Below are 11,689 nucleotides of genomic sequence, written 5' to 3'. Positions count from 1 at the left end.
ATTCTCTATTTTCATCAGTTTAAATTTTTATCATGGTATTTCTTCTGGAAATCCTCTTTCCCAATGATTTTTCTTTTCTTTTTTCTTTTTTTTCTTTCTTTTTTTTTGTAACTGCAGCACTTTTATTTTTCTTTACACAGTGATGTAGATGTAACAGTCTTATTAAGTAAGAAACACAGAGCCAAATGCAGTTAAAAGCTTAAGAGGTCAGAGCAGTAGCTAAGAGCTGAGACTTATACCCCTCTTCTTACCCTTCACTGCCGTTGCCATCCTTCCCCTGAGAAAGAGAACTACTTCCTGTGTATCTGTCATTTCATTGGCTTTCTGTTCTGCCTTCTCATTGGTTGTAAACCCAACCACATGACCTCCTTGTCACTGCCTGTCTACACAGACCTTCAGGTCTTCTATGGTTTGTTTTGAGATTAAAGGCATGTGTCTCCATGCTGGTGGTGTCCCTGAACACACAGAGATCTGCCTGTCATGTGATCAGGATTAAGGGTGTGTGCTACCACTGCCAGACTTCTGCTATGGCTTGCTATTAGTTCTGACCCCCAGGCACTTTTATTTATTAACATACAAATAAAATCACATTTCAGCACAAATAAAATATCACCATACAATGACGTGTTGCTGGGGCCTAATATTCTCACTGAACAGTAGCAAACCAAAATTTGTCATTTCTTAAAGAATTGAGTACAAAAAACCCTTACATTAAATTAAAAGGATGAATCATTTATAGGTGTCAATGTAAACTTTCCCAACTCAAGGCAAGTAACAACCCACCCGGCCAGGAGGGAAAACACCCACTACACAGTTAACTTGAATACAAGGTCAGAAATCAGCAACAAGTTCTACCATCCAGTGCTGATATTGGATGCAAGCTTCAAGGACAAATTTCTTTTCAAAGGCTTATTCCAGTTTCATGAGGATAGCATGAGGTGTGTACATTTGCCAGGGCAAATTGATACTTCAGAATTAGCCCATGCAGCAGATGTCTGGCACCTGCTCAGTCTATCTAGAAGCATTTACAGTGGACGATGGAGGGGCCTGACTCATCATATTCCTGCTTGCTGATCCACATCTGCTGGAAGGTGGACAGTGAGGCCAGAATGGAGCCGCCAATCCAGACTGAGTACTTGTGCTCAGGGCGAGCAATGATCTTAATCTTCATTGTGCTGTGTGCTAGGGCTGTGATCTTCTGCATTCTGTCAGCAATGCCTGGATACACGGTGGTACCACCAGACAGCACTGTGTTGGCATACAGGTCCTTGCGGATGTCCACATCATACGTCATGATAGAGTTGAAGGTGGTCTTGTGGATGCTACATGACTCCATGTCAAGGAAGGAAGGCTGGAAGAGCGCCTCTGGACACCGGAAGCACTCATTGCCGATGGTGATCACCTGTCCACCAGGAAGCTCATAGCTCTTCTCCAAGGAAGAGGACAATGCAGCAATAGCCATTTCTTGTTCAAAATCCAGGGCAACATAGCACAGCTTCTCTTAATGTCATACACAATTTCCCACTCAGCCGTGGTGGTGAAGCTATATCCCCTCTCAGTCACAGTCTTCATGAGGTAGTCTGTCAGGTCCCGGCCAGCCAGGTCCAGACACAAGATGGTGTGGAGCAGGGCGTAACCCTCATTGATGGGCACAGTATGTGTAATTCCATTACCATAGTCCATGACAATGCCAATGGTGTGCCCAGATGCATACAGAGACAGCGCCGCCTGAATGGCCACGTACATGGCTGGGGTATTGAAGGTTTCAAACATTATCTGCGTCATCTTCTCTCTGTTAGCTTTAGGGTTCAAGGGGGGCCTCGGTCAGAAGCACTGGGTGCTCCTCAGGAGCCACACGCAGTTCATTGTAGAAAGTGTGATGCCAGATCTCCATGTCATCCCATTTGGTGACAAAGCTGTGCTCGATAAGATACTTCAGGGTCAGGATACCTCTCTTTCTCTGGGCCTCGTCATCCACATAGGAATCCTTCTGGCCCATGCCCACCATGACGCCCTGGTGTTGGGGGTGCCCAACAATTGAAGGAAACACGGCCCTGGGCGCGTTGTCGCCAGCAAAGCCAGATTTGCCCATGCCAGAGCCATTGTTAATGACGAGTGCGGCAATTTCTTCTTCCCTTGCTATCGGCAAAGGACGGGGAGATGGAGCAGCGAAAAGACATGCAGCGCAAATCGGTGGCAGAGTGTGAGCCCCAGTGATTTTCATTCCTTCTTTCTTTTTACTTTTTTTTTCTTTTTTTAAAATATTGGACAGGTATCAGTACTTTTGTGTTTGTAAGGTTTTATGCTTATTGCTGCATGGATATCTTGTGTGATTCTGGATTAGTTTAGGTGCTGTAATGCTAAAATGTAACTTTTGTTATTGCTACTTGAAAATAAGGCCACATGTAGATGAATCAAAATCAACTTACAAGGAAGATGGGGCTATATACCTTAGCTGTTGGAGGACGACAAACCTTGTCCCTGCCTATTGGTTTTTTGTAAAAGTTTCTTAGAGTCCTTAACATCTTAACTCTTGCATATTTGGAAATAAAATGATATAATGCATGGAAAAACTTACTCAACATCTGGCACATAGGAGAGGGATGGAAAAATTCAAAATTCAGGAGGTCAATTCTCTACACGTTTTACAAATAAGTATAGTAAACTTTCAAATGCAATAACCCTTTGGTTTTTGTTCCTTATAATTGGTTGCCATTTTATTTTCCTTTTATGTTTCATAAAATGTATAATGCTGATTAAGGATACCAAAGATAGGGCCTGAATGATGGTTGTTTGTTTTCCTTCAAAACTATTTTTACACATCTCTATTCCTATTCTCTACATAAATTTCTGCTTGGCTTATTTCCATTCTAATATCATTTGAGGTAGATAAATTTAGAATAATAAGCACTGTACAAGCGGAAATCTTTATATGTTAATTATATTCAATTACATTCACATATACTTCTGAAAAGCAACAGCATCGATGATCTACAGCACACAAAAGTACTTCTCTGTGCCACAATTCTGTAGCAGAAATATATTTGAAGTCATTTGTATCAGAGAAATATGCAAAGACATAATGTGATAAAGTCATATCTATCACTTGGTCATTAAAATCTAAGACACAGTTATTGTCTTGTGTCAATGGAATTCACAATAAGTATGTATTGTGTTTTTTTTTCCTCATTGACCATCTGTGATTTCAGATGGCGCAGAGAAAGCCTGTGCAGCTTGTCTTATTCAACCTTCACAATAATCTTATGAGGTATCTGTCTATTCCATAAACTGGGTGGGAAATATCTGGAGAAGGAAGATGACTTGGTAAAGGTCAAAGGGCATCTCTCAAGCAGACTCAGAATCCAGGAATAAGAATTTGGCCTGTTGCATTCCCCAGATCCAATTTCTAGTTAACCTTATAGGATTTCCCCTATTTTTCAATGTTGGTCTCATTTTATATGTATAAGTTGAAATGCAAGTAAGAATGATGGTATTGCTTGGCATTGCTTTAGCATCTGGAATCTCCATGCAAACCTTTGTTCTGTGTGAATTTCAGACCAGTGACTGCCTAGAAAATTCCACAGCCTGTAGTGAATAAATAAGTAGTATACTTAATAAATGCACCTTTGTATGGAGCTTTCAGAGCCTAGGGTGGCAGAGGATTTAAGAGACTATTCATATGAATTGTGTCTTTGGAAGACAGGGATAGGCAAAGCAATACCAATGGGGTTCAAGTGAACTGGAGTAGAGAAACAAGACCATGTAATTACTTCAATTAACTTCATCACTATTTTAGTCAATAAGATCACCATGGGTGTCTAATTTTGGAATTAGACAAAACAGTGAAACAGTCTCTAACTTTCAATATATTCTAAATTAAAGGTTTGCTTTTTTGTTTGTTTACTTTCTTTGGAAAAGCTTCCATAATATCCCGTTCTGGCCCTGAAATAGCTATGAAGCTGAGCATGATGTTGAATTATTTCATCTTCCTGTTTCTCTTCATAGATTGCTGGGATTACAGACATGAACTGCTATGGGAATCAAACAAAGGAGTTCTTGTGTGCCAGGAAAGTATTCCACCCACTGAGCTACGTCTGCAGTCATTAGCTTTGATATCTTTTAAATCATTCTTTCCATCAATGTGCAGAGGAGACAAGGATCAATTGCCCTTTGGATTAGATTCATCTGTGCCAATAACTCTGTGACTACTAAACTTTCTTCTTTTAATAATTGTCTGAGCCAACAAGGATTGAAGATAATTCAGTTAGAAAAATAAATTCATAAAAGGATATCATGTTTTTTTACTTCTCAAATAAAAAAAAACAATGTTCTTCAAGTGGTTTTATGTACTTATATATGGGATAATCTATTCTAAATTGTACAATAAAAGAAGAGAAAAATTAAAAAAGAAGCAAGCAAATAAAACAAAACAAAAACCCAAACAAGCAAAAAACTAAACTTGGTAGCATTAATTTTTATACATTAAGTTGTGTGACCCATGCATTTTCTATGAATCAGAACGATTTTCAAATGAGATAGCTACTTTGTATTCTCTAATCCTTCTTAGAAAATAAACGAGAGAATATGCTTATTCCCCTATTTCTTAATACTTCCACACAAGAACCACTTCAGAATATTCTTCAATCATTTCGTGTCTTTTTATTGGAATGTATTAATTTTTTTATTTCTTTGGAATCACAATTTGCTTTAAAATAGTCAAAATGGCTGAGTTTGTTCAGTACTAAACTTTTTATTCAGAGAACAAGATCCAGTTTATAATAAGATCACACTTGAGAAATATTTTGTATTTATGTTGTTGATAAAAATGTCATCATATAATCTGCAAAAATCAGCTGAAATCTAGGTGTGTTAATCATCCCTGAAACAATATTGTGTAGGGGGTTGTTTGTATTTTCTGCCTGTAAATAGTTAGGTTGTCGAAATATAAAAATGTAAATGATCCTATGCTCTTTTCATAGGATGCTAGGCTTCAGTGAAAATGTATCAGACAGATTGTCCATGAAAAGGAGACTGAGCTTTTGTGTTATGTGCGAATCTTCAGGTAAAAAATATTATTTTGGCCTATATGTCATAAAGTGCAGGCACCAACACAAAATAGGAAATCTAGGTCATTTAGTCACCTGCTCGAGAGAGAGGATTATGTAGGAGAGATGGTTACTAAGAGGATTGCTTGGACTCTTTGATCTCAACGGAAAATATCCTTTAATATGACAGGCTATATTGATGTCAGCTTTGAAGAAGCAAAAACTTTAGAACAGGGCAATTGTCTACTTATTCCTTTATATTGTGTGTCATCTTGCACAACATTACAATTCTTAAGGACATGCTTTTGAAATTGTGAATCAAAATAAGAAAGTGTGTGAAGATTTAAGAGACGAATATGATTCTATTTATATAAAAGAATACCTCACAATGCACTTTGACATCTGCAAAATGATATGCAAATATAAACACATAAGTAATAATTTGTGTCTTATGTGAACAACTTTTCTTCCTTGATAATTTCTTTGTATTTGTGCTTATAGTGTGAAAAACTTATATGAAACTACATATTAAGTGTTTGGTTAATCCATATATAGTTGGTACATGAGCTAGCTTTGAGATTTCTGAAAACAAAACTCACTGTGGACTCACTAATACAATTTCTGTATGGCCTGATTTGTGGATTTTTTTTTTACCATCTTTTTGTTTATGCCTTAACTCTCAAAGTGATGATATTTGAGTTGGGGTCTTTACAAAGTAATTAAATGGTTTCCGAGACTTTGAACATGTGCCTGCTTGATTGGGTTGGTGACTTAAGGAAGGGTGAGGGACACAAGCTCACTCTATGCTGTGAGAACACACATGAAGAGAGCATTTTGTAACCATCCGAAGGGCCCTCATGAATACCTGGCTGTGGTGTCACCTGTAATAAGACTCACACTCTCTAGAATTGCAACACAATTCTTTCCTGTAATGTAAGCCGTCTTGTTTCTGGTGTTTTGTAACAGTTGCTCCACTTGAAATGCACGCTCATGTAGTTTGATTAGCAGGGGTGGCTAAATTTTAGTGTGTAAGATGAATTACTAAACGGTCTTATTAAAAAAAAAAACAAAAACAAAAAAACAAACCTGGAGCCACTTATTGGGGTGAAAATGGAGAGATCAGAGGAATAGGATAAGCCACAGCTAACGTCACCTCACCAACTCAACTTCCAAAGAGACATACTTCCTGTATACCCATGCCTATATGTCTTTCTGTCCCTGCCATCTCACTTCCTCTCTCCACCCAGCTACATCACTTTCTCTTTCTGCCCAGCTCTGTCAGTTCAGGTCTGCCTGTACAGACCTCTAGACCTTTATGGTTAACTAGTGTTGGAATAAAAGGCATGTGCCACCATGCCAGGCTCTGTTCCCAATGTTGAACCCACAAAGATATGGATCTCTGCCTCCCAGATGCTAGGATTAAAGGCATATGCTACCATTGCCAGACTTCTATGTTTACTGTAGTGGCTGGCTTTTTCCTCTGATCTTTTGATATGCTTTATTGAGGTACACAGACAAAATATCTCCACATTAGTGCTCTCAAAATGTAGAAATAAATGTATGGCTATATTAACCACAAAAACAATATATTTGAAATTCAAACATAATAAAAGTAGTAAACCTTACTGAATGTCAAATATACTTTCAAGCATGACATTTTATCACTTTTATTACAGAATATGAAATTCCCATATGTAATTTTGAGACGGGACTTTTTTTTTCTGTGAAATGATACATTTGTGAAAAAAAAAAAACGGTATTTATTTTGGTAGAACATCATCTCTAGAACAAAATGTATAAGAAATGAGTGAGAAATAAGACATAAACACTACCCCAAATAGTTCTGCTGAGTGACTAGGACTACAGATACTTATTTCAATTTTATAGTTCCTTCTATTCACTCAGGCAGAGTACTTGTTTGAGATGAGGTTCAGTGTATGATGCTAGAAGACCAGGAATATCCTTATCTGTGAATTATTTGAAATTACTTCATGCAATAAAAGATTCATGTGCCACAATCCATAATTATACACATACTGGAATGCCTGCTTTTGATCATATAATATATATATATATATATATATATATATATAATCTCATTTGTTCATCACAGAAATGATGAAAGAATCCAAACAAATTGAATTCATGTTTTTATTCTGATTGATGAATTTCTTGTACTCAAAATGACATTTAGCTCTGGTTATGTATTACTATGAACTAACATTTTATGAACAATTCTACCTTACACTCATTAATTATTTTAATGAGGACAAACTAATATTTTATTTAAGATAGGTGAGTAGATACTAATAAAAATGTAGTTTAATTTTGAAAGTAAATAAGATGAACTTTGTTTTTTAGTGGTTGTTTTGACAGTCTAACTTGTTCCTAGCATTTTATTAGTGAATTCATTCATTAAATATATAAATATATCTATAAATATAAGTAAAAATATACATGTATTTGAAACTTAATATATGTTTTACAGTACACTTGGTATATTGTTTATAATAGCGAAATGCGCAGAATTGCTACTTAGGAAGCTTGAAATTTCACAGAGGAAAGAGACAACAAGATTTTAGAGCAATGTTTAATGTGGAGCACTACTGTAAGTGTAATGAGTACTCATTTTGGCATAAAGCTAATTTTTGAGTCTCAGGACTGTCACTATCTGTAGGATATGACTTTAGTTCCTATTTAAGTAAAATAAAGTTTATGATCATTTCCTAAAAAGATAACCATATAAATTTGAAATTATTTATTTGACAATTTGGACTACTAGGTAGTCTAAATAGAATGTGATATTCCATGTGTATATGGAAGTGTGTGAAGTCTGTGTAAACAAATACAAATCAATTTTATATCAATGTAAATTATTAGGCATATATTCATCTAAATGATAGAACAGTACATACAGGGGGAAATAAATTATATAAACATAATTAAATCCTTCATATTTTAGTAGTATTATAAGAAATACCATATTTTAAAATACAATATTCTAGATGAAGCTTAATACATGGGTGAAACTTAACTAAAACAGCAGTATTTTCTTTAGTTTTCATTGTTAATCATTTTCATTTTAGGTTTTACATTCCTCCAATGCTCTTTAATGCTGGCCTTATTGTGATAATTAGAGGTTACAATTCAGTTACAGATTGATTTCTAGAGCAGTTGCCTTAAAATGGTAATTCTTACGAAATTTTGTTCCATATTTAATGTAATTATAACATTTCTTCAATAAAGTATTATTAAAGGTAATTAGGAGTGCAAACATAAACAGATGCAGTCATATAAAAATATTTGTGAAATAAACAATATTGATGAAGATAAAATTTAAAGATCTGAAAGCTATAGAATACAATGTGTCAATAAGATTGTTATTACATAAAAATGAGTTTCCTGTGTAAAATCTTCCAAAATGGAGTTTTGGAGAAAAAAATAAATATTTCCAAAATAAGCTCAAAGTTATGTCATATAACTAATTTATGATGTTCAGTGGATATAGATGTGTGATTCTGGGTTTTGAACCCAAGTCTCATACATGCAAAGCAAATGTTCTGTATTTCACTAAATATTGGGTTATGTTTTCATAAGTCCTAAGTGTGATTTGGAAACCCATCAGAAGGATCTTTACGGAAAGTTGATGCACAGAAAACCAACAATAAAAGATCTATTATAAAGGCAAGTCTAGAAGCCCTCAAAAGAAGGATAGAATTGGAAGAAACATTATATAGACATCAAGATAATTATGGCCCCTTAGAAAAATTGGGCAATGTTCCTCTGTTTCTATTGGCTAATTTGATGAGCAAATTCTTTGATAGCCTGGTGGAATTCTGCACTAAAACAACCTGACCATGCTGGGTTGTTATTTGTTTGTTTGTCTGTTCCTTTTTTTCCCCCCTTGGGAGGCAGAGGTAGGTGGATCTCCGCGAGTTCAAGGCCAGCCTGTGCTACAGAGTGACTTTCAGGAAATGCTCCAAAGCTACACAGAGAAACTCTGTCTCAAAAAGCCAACCAACCAAACAAACAAACAAAAAACAGGGATTTTCAATTAAAGAAAGAAATGGAAAAGAGGTGAAGTCTGTGTGAAGTGGCCCTAGGCTCAGATTGGAGACAAGACTGTCTTTGTCTCTCCTAATAGGAAGAAGCAGCTGGAGAGCAAGTACAGACAGTTTATAACTACACTAATCTGGCCTTCACAGCTAGTTTAATGTGGGATGTGAAAAGAAAAGAATAGAACATCCATGACGTCTTTATTTGTGAAAGTGGGTGCATGGTAATTTTAACTATGAGGAAAATATAGAAGGATGTCAGCTATAAACGGTAAAAATGATTTTAGACATTTCGAGATTGAAACACCTTTCAGAAATAGAAGGAATGACTCATTTGCCATGTGAAATTCATAATTTACAATTTCTTAAATAAATAAACACATCATAAATCATTTTCCCTCTTTCTAGCTTTTTAATGTTTTTCAAAATTAGAATGTCTCCTGTTTGTTGTGGGGTATTTGATCACACTGTGTCAAGATGTTTCTCTGTCCTTCTTTGCCTGCCTAAGACACCTTCTTATTGGTTTACTGAAAAGCAAAAGAGATTGATGGCCAATTGCTAGGCAGGAGAGGATAGGTAGGACTTGCAGGCAGAGAAAGAAACTCAGGGGAAGAATCTGAGGTGGTTGGTTCGCCAAAGAGATGTGGAAGAAGTCGGACATACAGTATGGAGGAGAGGTAACGAGCCACATGGCAGAATGTATATTAATATAAATGGGTTAATTTAAGTTTTAAGAGCTTGTTGGAAACACGCCTAAGCTAAGGTCAAGCTTTCATACTTAATAAGAAGTCTCTGTGTCATTATTTCTGAGCCAATGGTCCAAGGAGAGTCTGACTACACCTATTGATAGTGTCATCATTGCCATATACAATATGTTCTTGTCATTTTCCAAGGTTCTTTTTTTAACCCATTATCAATTCTTGCTTAAAGAAAGTAAAGATTAAGAAGATGTTAAATAAGGAATTTAGGAATAGAAGCAAGAAACTTTTAGTATGTGATTATCACACACTTCTCTTTAGAAGTGGTAGTGGTGATTGCTTTTATATTTTAGGTCATTATTAAGAAAATAAAAAGAAAGTACTGGCGAATTTGTTTCCTCATTTATTGTAGGAACTAAGGCTTTCATGAAATAATTTCAGCTCCTATTTGTAAACAAACTACATAGTGGTCCATGGAAGAGAAATGTAATTTTAAGGAATATAGAGTTTGTATGACTATAATGAAGGTACACAGTGGTCACTAATTAATGATAGTATTATATAATTTACTTCCCTACTATAACATTTATGTATTATATGTCCTGATGTTTTATTGACATTCCCCACAAATAAACATGTGTCTAAGAGTTTCATGCCACCATTGTTCATTCTTTTTAATTGTTCCAATTTTCGCACATTAATGCAACACAATAAAAGTATAATGGCTTTTAAGGCACTAAGAAATAAATTCCAATGTTTAAATGATCAGAAACGTATTTTAATGGACAATGCATTATAGGGGACATGAGGAAAATATGACCTCAACAACTGAAAGTATGCTCTTTGAATTTCCTGAAGCAGAGATCAAAGCATACATGACTAACCTGGTATCATGAGCTCCAATGGGGATGTTATGCAATGCTGACTGAGACATTTTTGTGTTGAAATATAAACGTAATGGAGGTAGCCTCTTCACTCCACTTAACTTCCTTCACAGGCATGGGGCATGGCTAGGGAAATGCTATTCTTCTTTACAATTGTTCTTATCTCCTTTGTAAAGAACACTAAGGAATAAAAAATAAAACGATCTTTTCAGGGTCATGCTAAGACAAGCAGTATAATTCACTGAGGTAGAATCTGAAGTTTAAAGGATGCAGCTATAATCTAAGAAAGAGGATGCTGTTGTTGCATGGCTTTTCCACAGAAATAGAAAAAAGTGTAGAAGAAAACAAAACATTTCTAGAGGACTCTGGAGCAAATTGGGATTGATATAAAAAGTAGAAAGTTTCAAAATGGAAAAATCGGGATTTTTCACATGCAGACACATACACCTGACGTTGAGGTGGGGAAGGTACAGAGGAGGGAAAGTGTATGTAGACTTCTAGAAATACTTTCTATCTTGTGTTTTCCCTCCACTCACGTTAGCATTAGAGTGAATATTTCCATGGAACACATAAGGGATTAAACTAACGTACCTTGCTGAGTATAAAGGAAAGATGATGTCACAGCAGTCTCATGCTTCAAGTTCTTGTTCTGGCAAGACATTCTTCATCCATTTCAAACATCTTTGTGCAATCATAATTTTGTTAAGCTGAAGTATTATCTGTGCCAGTGGAATTTGGCTTTGGATATGTGGTATTATGCCAGACTAAGATTCCTGAAATTCGGGTCACTTGGCCAAATTATTTGTTTTATGAACTTAATAAACAGAAATAACATTAACAAGATTACGAACATGAGTATGTGCTTTACTTTCTAAATGTATGTTGCATAATTAATTTGCCAAACTACTTAATTCAGCAACAAAAATTCTAAATGTTAAATATTAAGCTAGCAAAGATACTTACACTATTTTTATGACTTATCATTTGCATATAATTAGTAAATTAAT

General features: G+C 35.6%; 1 pseudogene; it reads right to left on the bottom strand.

Annotated features, from left to right (window-relative positions):
- Positions 1–758: 758 nt before the first annotated feature.
- On the bottom strand, positions 759–2,107 carry LOC114699763 (annotated as a pseudogene).
- Between the last annotated feature and the right edge of the window lie 9,582 nt (positions 2,108–11,689).

The sequence above is a fragment of the Peromyscus leucopus genome, chromosome 9, assembly GCF_004664715.2.
Source record: "Peromyscus leucopus breed LL Stock chromosome 9, UCI_PerLeu_2.1, whole genome shotgun sequence".
Lineage (NCBI taxonomy): Eukaryota > Metazoa > Chordata > Mammalia > Rodentia > Cricetidae > Peromyscus > Peromyscus leucopus.
The sequence above is the reverse complement of the archived record's forward strand: the minus strand, read 5'-3'. Positions and strand labels throughout refer to the sequence as shown.